At 39.2% G+C, this 10,140-nt stretch overlaps 1 long non-coding RNA gene across 1 annotated transcript; it reads right to left on the reverse strand.

Annotated features, from left to right (window-relative positions):
- Positions 1 to 366: 366 nt before the first annotated feature.
- On the reverse strand, positions 367 to 3,089 carry LOC102078502 (uncharacterized). The gene is made up of 4 exons (XR_269222.4): positions 2,508 to 3,089; positions 952 to 1,121; positions 813 to 826; positions 367 to 694 (listed from the first exon to the last, which is right to left on the reverse strand). It is a non-coding gene; the product is annotated as an uncharacterized LOC102078502 (long non-coding RNA).
- Between the last annotated feature and the right edge of the window lie 7,051 nt (positions 3,090 to 10,140).

Here is a 10,140-nt window from a genome sequence, read left to right on the forward strand (position 1 = left end):
TTTACGTCATGCTGCTCTTTTCGTATTGTCCAGTGGATCTGGTTAAACTATAGCCTGTGGAAAACCAACACATGCCCCGAGAAAGCTTTCAAGTAAAGCGTTGCAGTCTTAGGACAGAGTGAAAAATTGGGAACAAGGAATAATTTCATAGGTAGGTATCTGTTTGCACAAAACCTTCTGCACATGATACTCATATATTAGGCAACGAATGGTTCAGTAGATAATAATGATTTCCTCATTTCAATCAGCGTGTCTCAAATGTGGCTCAGATGTTAAGAGCTCTGCACGTTTCGTGATTCTACGTAATCAAAACCCAGAAGTACTGATGATTACTTTTTAACAAAACATCAACTCAAAGCTTGTTTGATCATTTTTTATCCACAACATCACTAATCTTGGTGCATATGTTAACACAGAAGAATGTAAATGAATTCCATTTTAGGGTTACTGGAGGGCTGGAGACCACCCCAGCTGTCATGGGGTGAGGAGCAGGGCACACCCTGGACAGGCCGACAGTCCATCACAGTGCTGACGCAGACTGACAGTAGAATCAACAATGAGGATATGTTTGGACTGTGGGAGGAAGCCGGAGGACTTGCGGAGAAGCCACGTGGGCACAGGGAGAAAATGCAAACTCAACATAGAAGGTCTCCAAACGGCCGGCTGAGTCAAACCCATGTAGTTCATGTAATTACTGAAAAAAAGAAGGGTCCAGGGATATCCACACTTAATATTATATTTACTCCAAATATCACAAAACCACAATATCAAGCTAATACATTACTGTGCAAAAGTCTTGAGCCATTCCTTACTTCTTTATATTTTGCTAGGAAAAAGAGAAACAGGTGCAATGATTTCCTGCGCAAATGTAAATGTAAATGAAATATTTAAGGCAAAAAAAGACATTGTAGGATTCTAATGAGCTTGAAAGTTAATATTTGGTAAGGGTACCTTTATTCATCAACACAGCCGGAAATCTCTTAGGCAGCTTTCTTGTCATTTCTTCAAGTAGTCTTCAGGAATAGTTCCTCAGGCTTTTTGAAGGACCTTCAAAGCTCTTCTTCGGATGCTGGCTGCCTTTTTTTCTGTCCTCTGTCAGGATGATCTCATGCCCTGCTCCCCTTGGAAGCAAAATACAGGGCGTATCAAAAAGAATGATCCAATTTCAAAAGGCTTGTGGTAAATTTTAAAATACATGACTGGATATAAAGTTTTACACACAAAAAACACAAGTGCTTAATGTGCCTCCCTCCCAGACACAGCATAGTCAGTCTCATCTCATAATTATGTGAGCCACTGCTGTGGTTATGTTACCTACCAGTGTTGTTTTAAAAAAGTGATCACCTGCCTGTACTGGTAAATAGACTGTAGTCAACAGGATTTATGAAGGGGTGTTATATAAAATAAAGAGTTCACCTTTTCTTTTACAACTCTACATTATTGTACCTACATTATAATTTATCCAGTCCTTTTTGGTCTTAAATTATCTTTATTGGAGTATTATGTTACATTTGTTGCAGTTTCTGGTGCAGGTCGCAAAATATTTTAAAAAATATTCTAAAAGTCAATGAGACTTTTTAGCTGGTCAAATGAAAACTAGTTAAGTCACTTTGCCAAACTGACTGCAGCTGTATCAAATGATGTATCATATTTGATACCCACAGTTTTTTGTAAGCTTTTTAGACTTTTACATCATCAATGTGATTTTTTTTCTTCTGAGTAACCTAAATAAATTCCACATCACATGTGCTGTACCAGTGTACCAGCACATGTGATTTGACAGTAAAAGTGATTTGATTTGATTTGATCTTTAGGCATTTTTTAAATGTCAGATGTATCAAATGTAATACAAATGAAAAGTCATATATGGAAATTAAAATATAATATGTTTTTTTTAAAACAAAGAAACTCTTGATTTTCAAAAAAATGGCATTTTATGGCATTTTTTAAATATTTCAGGCTTTAAGGAGTTAAAGCACTTTGAAATTGGATGATTATACACCCTGATACACCCTGTATAAAGAAACAAGCCTGTTGCACAGTACTGTACAAACGACAATCACAACACACACAAAAGCAAATTCTGATGATGTGCGTATCATATTAGATTCTAGAGTTATTATTAATGCATTCTTAGCAGGCAGGCAGATACAAAAGAAGTGTATCAGTACCGTGTCTTTCTATTTACTGAAATATCATCAGCATACAGGTTTCCATAAACTGCTGAGTAACTGTTAACTTTTGGTTACACATATAAATGTAACACTGACGTAGCATGAAATTAAAATATTCACATAACCTACAGTTGTTGGAGAAAAGCATTTCTGTACTGTTCTTTGGTAAACATACTGGAGCTACTTTCCAGCACTGTTTTCTAGTGTAATTTGGTCCTTGTCAAAATTATGTTCTCATTGTGTCACCCAGATCTGCTGTGTAGGTGTAAATGTACCCTCCCTGATTATGAAAAATTCAAGTTCTTCATCCAGTGCCTTGTAGACACGACTCACATGTGTAAAATAGCTGTTCGAGACAGGCGTCCATCTTGTGCCTGTGTCTTCCCCGGTCCCTGTGCGTCTCACGTGTGTCTCTGTGCGTAGCGGGTTACGGGAGACCGCAGGCAGTGAAAACGCATAGAGACTGCTCTTCTCGCAGCTCGACTGATCAGAAAGTCCCTAGTGGGTGCTGCTAGATAAAGTGAAGAGGAGGATGTAAGGGAGTGGGAGTTAGGCAGGCTGCCGATGGATTAGCAGCCATGTTTACATAGTGACTGATTTAGTCTGCTGGAGCTGCCCAAGAATGATTTATTGATACTGTGGGAAGTTGAGGGGATAGTATGAGAAAGTGGGATGCAGAGGATATAGAGAAAGATAGAGAGCGGAAAACAGAAAAGCTCGGTCAGTGTGTCCCATATGTCTCTCCTACACGTGCCTGTATGTTCGGCTTTTGGTCAACTGACGATATAATCCTTCAAGCCCCTCTAATCAGAATCTGCAGCAGTTGAAAAAAACAGTTCATAGGCTGCTATGCGAAGTTCACCGAGGCTGCTGAATTGAACGAGGAAACAATAAAGTGCACCTGTGAAATAGCCGACTGCAGCGCAAGAAGGTGGAGTTTGTGGAGTCAGTCCTCAGTGCATTGTTCCGTTATTTATTGTCACAATACTTGGCAATTAAGATATTTGTGGTGCAGCACCTGATATACCTACTGCCTCCAGTCAGCTACCGACACAGACAGGATCTCATTCTGTGGGAAACATTGCTCCAGGTGCATCTGTGTGAGAGAGACATAAAGAGAGAAATCTTGTAAAACAGCTAAAAGAGCAACCCAGATCTGTCATAAATACACCGTATTACCCATCGTTCAGTGCACCTTACAGGGTGAACAGAGCAGGAGAGGGATGATGGGGGTGGATGAATAGAGCACGAGAAGGTGCACTGCATATACCTCTCAGGGCCTCATCCCGCCATTCTGACTTCTGACGGCTGACCTTAATGTGTAGAGCTGGTGACAGGCTTTTAAAGCATGTCAGACAGAGATTCTGAGACAAGTGGTTGGTGTGATATAGGCGACAATTGAAGGTTTGTGGAGTGCAGCGAAAAGCTGCAATGTTGGCAGGTAGAACAAGTCAGTGTCAAAGTAAATGTTAATGGTTAATGTGAACATTAACCAGAATCTGTAATTTAGAAAACAAATGCAATGCAAAGCTGGTTGTGCAACATAAAGAATGACAAGAGATGGAGGCAAGAAAATATTAACAAATAGCGATCACAGCAATTATTTAATTAAGCAGCAAGTGTTTATTTTCTGAAGGTGATAGGTTATCATTGCAGCTCTAGGGAGAAAGAACACACACACACACACACACACACACACACACACACACACACACACACACACAAGCACCCAACCACACATACAAAGATACATACACATCATTCTCAGTGGGGAGCTCTTTATTATTAAAATGTCTTGCAGTGCCCTCTAGGCACTTCTCCATCACATCACCTGGCAGCCCCCACCCTCGCATCCCTGATGCGGTTCCTAGTTGTCATTAGTTAGAGTAATATACCATTCTCTCTCTCTCTCTCTCTCTGCTTGTGTCTTCTTTTTATTAAACTGGACATATGTACAGCCTTTTTTCTCTCCTCCTGACTGATTTTTCTAAAACATACTGTCGCTAAAAGCTGGACGGGACATTAATAACCATCAAGAGACTACTGCCCACTTCATGCCTGCTAGTAGCTTGTGCTGCGGTGTCTGTTTTAGGTGGAATTAAATGTGATCGGCCTGTTTCAAATAAAACACAAAGTGAAACTTAAGAAACATCAGAGAGTGCCACTCTGCTCGGAAGCACTAATTCTCAGAATTGTTTATCTCACTGTGGTTCAAGGTTTCAAATTACTAGAAATCAAATTAAAGATTCAATCTCCCTCATTTTTGTCTAAGGCTTAAATTTTAAACTTGCTTGCCCTGAGTAACAGTTCACTGGTGACAAATGATTCCACAAATGAATAACCTCATTTGTGAGATTGCCCGAATTTACAGGCAAATTGAAAACTTTTCATGTTACAGTTTGTGATCACAATTTAGCAGATGTGTTTCATCTCTGTAGAATCCGGACAGATGTGTGATCTGTGTGTAGGTTTAGGACATATGTGCATAGCTTATAGCTCCAAGCCTGAAAGTGGAAATGAAACACCTGGCATAAAAGCTTTCAAGCAAAAGAAACCTCAAAGAGCTGAAACTGCAAGCTAGTAGCTCAAATATTTAACACACGGATGAAAATTGCACTTGTGGAACCAAGTCATTTGGAACTGTTTATCTCTTTGCTAAGCACAAATCTTACTGGTCTCAAACACTCTGTTTGAACTGTCAGCACAAGGTTTTGTACGGACTAGTGAAAGCATCTCTTTCAGCCTTACAATAGAGTTTGCAAGAAATAAATCATCCCTATAAAAACACAAATACACATGTCATGTTCACTATAACAGCTCATTTCAAAAAACACACAGCTTTACTCCCATTTATCATCTTCAACAGCACCTGGGGCATTTTGTTGTTGTTGCACATTTCAGCTGGCTTCAGCGCAAGCCTCCCTCTCACACCCCTTTTAGCAAATTAGACCGTTTAATTAGGAAAAGCTCATTTGTATCAAATCATTTACATGGTGCAGCCAGCCTTTGCCAGGATATTCTAATTGATTATTGTTGCCTGAGGTGGTGTTGGTGTGAGCGGATGTGCCTTTGTGTGCGTGTGTATTTTTGTAAATGAGTAAGTGACTTTGTGGTAATTATATAAAGTAAGAAACTTTATCAGTGCAGTGATTGCTGTGATCATGTATTCATGCATAGCAGAGTAAAAGCATCTTACTTGTAATATATCTTTGTAAAACCGATATGCATGTACTGGTAAGCCAATATTTTAATTAGCGGCAAATATCAGCAGTGCATATTCCTTGTAAGATCAATCCTTCCTGCTATTTTCCTCTTGTTTACACATGTTATTGAATGCATTTCTTTTCCCTACTCTTAAGGACCTCTTAGCACACTCTTGTGGTGATCCACATCATTTAATAACCTCCGCATGCACCACCCACCAATAGGAAACAAAGTTCCTTGATTCCATACTTCCCTTTTATAAAGCTTTATTTAGGAATAAAACCCTCTCAATAGTTCCTCTAAAATGCTTCTGTTGAGCCAAGCCCTATTAAGGAAAGGAGCAAGCCTACTTCCCCATTGAGACTCACAAATGACCCTTTGATGAGGCTGCTCTTTGACCCTTTATACAAAGCTGCATGAACGACGGAGAGCCGAGTGGAAGGGGCTTTGAAGGATCCAGGATAAAGAACACAGAAAAAGAGACGAGAGATTATTAGAATTCACCCAGCGGTGCAATGAACAGCCTTTCAGCAGCAAGTTCCTCTTTCTATTCAGCAGCTACGCAACAAAGACATTAAATTATAATCAAATTGTTACCATGGTACCCAGCGTGAGTAAATGTTTCAAATCTCTCTTCTCTTTCTCTGCATCTCCGAGACTTTTTATGGACATCCTAATGACTCCAACAGGAGTAGAAGAGAAAATGTGTCAGTAATAGAAGGGGCAGAACTAAACTTTTATTTAAAAATAAAGTGAAACTGCAGACTGCAGTGTAGATGCTTAAAATATCCTTTAAAAGTGGACGAGCACAACATCAACCACAAGCAATTACTTAGACATTAGAATACAATACCGCACAATTATTTCAATTAAGGAAGAGAATAGCCTTGTGTTGTATAAAGACTGGAAACAGCCACAATCAGCTACCCTGATAATCCCTAAAGGTGATCATTCCCTAAGAACACTTCTAAGGCTCACTAATTATCCAGGTGAAGCTCATCTGTTATCCACAAGCAGACATAAAAACTAACTAGGGAGTTACAGGATATTCAAAAATACAGGAAAAACAACTAAGTTAAAACAAAAATTTCAGAAATATTGCAAGTCCATTTTAAGAAAATCCCTCTATTGACATTGTCTTCATGCACAATGTCATGAGTTCACCTTGATGGATGAAAAATTTTTTTTTACATAAATACAGCTTTCCTAGTTACAGCAATTAATTTTCTATATATCGTCTTAGATTCTGTATTTAATGTACAGAAACTATACATTGGTTATTCATTCATCTTTATGCACACTATAGTGGACATACTTTATGCTAACTAGTGATGACCTCCACCTGTTTTAGCTCAAAATTGAACATACAGGCATGGAGCAGACATTCTTCATCTCATCTCACTCTTTGCAATGGTTATGTTTCTTAAAATGTCCTTAAAGTGGAAAAAGGAAAAAGAAGAAAAGAAAAAAAGGCCTCTTTTTTATTAATCAGCAGAGTGTTCATCTTAATCTCGCTGAAATAAAATTCCACTAGCCAGAAATGCAACTATAAGACACAGGTTATGTAATATCTGAATGTTCTTGTAATGACTTATTGCCTGAAAACTGCAGAACGTTATTAAAGCATTCTGCTTTGCATTCAGCTGGTATGTATGTTTTGACCATTTGAACTGACTCTGTGCCAGGGGAAAAGAAGCAATTCCACAGCTCTCTCTGCAAATCAGGAAAATGACAACATAACCAATTTGACTCAGCTGCTGGACTCTTGGATTTACATGTTGCTCCAAACAGAAAGTACTTGAAAATGTGTGAATATTATGGTCTGAAAATGCATGAGCCAGTTTAAAGAACTACTCGGTTAAATTAGGCTACAAGGCGATTCAGCAGAACTGACGGAGTGACAATGGAGAAAAGAGAATGGTATTTTTTTTATTCTCATCAACCATTTTTGCACCTGTAAGCTGCAGGAGAGCTATACAATATGTGCATATGAGGGCGATGCATGCCCTATATAGCCTCATGTAGTCTTCTTTGGGTGAGTGCTGTTGGTGGTGGGATTGGTGTAGATAATACTTGAGACCTCATAGAAATGGAGTAACATTTTGTGCTTTAGTAGGGTTTGGTCACATTGGCCCATCCATCAGCCAACAACCAGGTGGTGCAAGAGGAGACAAAGAATTGGAAAGGACAGAAAAACGACATGGAGCAAGAAAAAAATTAAGAGATAAGTCACTTAAGGAGAGGAATTAATTAGAGGTTTAGAAATAACAAAGTAAAATAAAATTTGACTGAAAAAGTCTTAGTGTGGCTTTTGAAGTTTTAAATACACTTTGAATTTTTTATGCTAATGTTTCACATGCACACTCTTAGCTTAAGAAAATTATCTGTATTTTTGTCTGTACTTCCAGAAACCCTGCTGTGAATCAAATTTAGCTCATCTATGACAGAACCAACAGGCTTCCTCTCTGTTGTGCTCTTTTGATCAGATTATTCGGACCAGAGACAGGTGCTACAAAGCACTCCTTCCCGTTTCTGATGTGTCTTTGTCTCTTGTTGTCTCAAAATGCCAGAGCTGGTATGCCAACAAATTCATTTTTGTCCCTCTGTGATCCAACCCAGATACATCTGTAGTCACATCAGAGAGAGGGGACTGTGGGTAGAGAGAGGTGCTTGAGGTTCCTTTCTCTTTTGGTAATGGATTGGGTAAACATGAAGGGAATGTGGACAGAGATAACAGCACTGTTGTTAAGGTTTTATGAAGACAGATATGAGAAAATATTAAGTTTAAATAGTCGTGGTCAAACATCAGTAATGAAAGCATGTTGACTCATAATGTAAAAACAACTTTTATCAGACTTTATATCAAAGCCAAGGCAGGCTTCCAGATAAATATTTCTCTGCTGATTGAATTCTTTTACAATGTGGCTAGCTTACAACATAATGAGAACACAAGCCACAGATGAAACAGATAAATTATTAGTCTGTGCTGTTCAGCATCTTTGGGGGGCAGTAAATACAGACAGTAGTTGCATCCATATATAAGCTTGCTGTCACCAGCAGGATAATGGTATTGTATGTGCCATAGTTAAATTCAAATCTATCACACTTGCAAGGACTCTGAAATATGTATGCACAGACTGGCAAATGAAGATACAAAAATATTAACACAGTTACATCCCCAAAACCAAGATATTTTAGCATTACACTGCAATACAACAACATAAATATACAACTTGTCAGAGCCAGCTTGCTATTCAGTTCAATTCCATTTCATTTAAATAGCACCAAACTATAACAGCTGCCTCAAGGCAAAGACCCGACAACAACAGAGAGAATATTCTAATAGTCAGACAACCACGTATGAGCAAGCACTTGGAAACAGTGAGGAGGAAAAAACCCCTGTTAACAGGAAGAAACCTCCTGCAGAACGAGGCTCTGGGAGGGGCAGAGAGACAGGACAAAATGTGTAATAGTTACTAATGATCAAATACAGATGTGGTGTGTAAACACATAAATTCATCAACAAGGTATTCAGCACTTTGTTTTCAATAATCACCTGTGAATATTATAGAGCAACAATAGAAGCTGCTTTAACTCATTATTATTGCCCAGGCAACCTCAGCTGAATGCCAGGCTAACACAGCAGACACGTCAAGGGAGACAGACAACCATCTATCCTGTTTGGACCTTTGGAGAACTAATGGAGAAAGCCCACACAGACAAAGGGCCAACCTGCAAAGTACACACAGAGAAGCACCAGCCAACCAGCAGGTTCCTCCCAGCTAGAACCTTCATGCTGGGAGGTGACAGTGCTTATCACTCCACCACTGTGCCACCCCAAGCACTGACATACTATCACAGTGGCATATTTGCACATCCAGCAGAGGGTGCAACATCAGCATTTATTCGGCATTGTGTCTGTGTCAATCATCTATCTACGCTTTGATCTCCAACGCATCTTAGGGAAATAGCCCAGATTTTAGTCGGTTGGTTATACTGTGTTCATTATGGGCTGCTGGGCAGAGTCAGTTTGTTTTGTGGAAAACAGTCTTGCTTTGATTAGAAATGAGACAGATAGTGGAATAGGACCTGTGGATATCTGTCACAGTGAACGACCCCTCTTTATGATGACATTTTAACTCCTGCCAATATAGACTATCACTAAGAGGGGTTTTGTGTTTGTGTTTGGACATTAATAGAAGCGGAAACCATTTTTTAAAAATATCCACACAGTGGAAAAAAATTAAGTAAATCCTTCAAGTTACAAAATGGGCACTGGTCCATTTGAGGTTTATAAATAACTAGCAGTGAAACAGCAACATTAAAAAAAGACACACATTTTTCTGAAAATTGTGCACAGGCAGAAATAACACGATTATTAAACTGAAACACTAATTCCGTAAAGTAGAGAAAAGAGGTTGTTGTGGTTTTTTCACAAATTAGATTAACTGAGGACTCCTGCAGATTTTCGCCTTAAGACTTTTCCTGCAACTCTGACAGTTTTCTACCCCTCTGTAGGCGCTGTCACCTGCTGCCACATAACAGGGCAGCAAACCAGTAAACAATCTCAGTCATGTCATCAATCTCCCAATCAAACTTGTTGCTATCAAAGCACACAGCAGAGGAAACTCCAGTAGTAGCAGCTAAAAGATCTTCCACCTTACTATCAACACACCAGTGTTGATGTCAGCGATGAAACGAGTGGGGAGATAAGAGGAGCTAACTGACCAGATAATGAGGACTTAGTTTTCCGCATCTCCCC

The sequence above is a fragment of the Oreochromis niloticus genome, linkage group LG5 (assembly GCF_001858045.2).
Source record: "Oreochromis niloticus isolate F11D_XX linkage group LG5, O_niloticus_UMD_NMBU, whole genome shotgun sequence".
Classification (NCBI taxonomy): Eukaryota; Metazoa; Chordata; class Actinopteri; order Cichliformes; family Cichlidae; genus Oreochromis; species Oreochromis niloticus.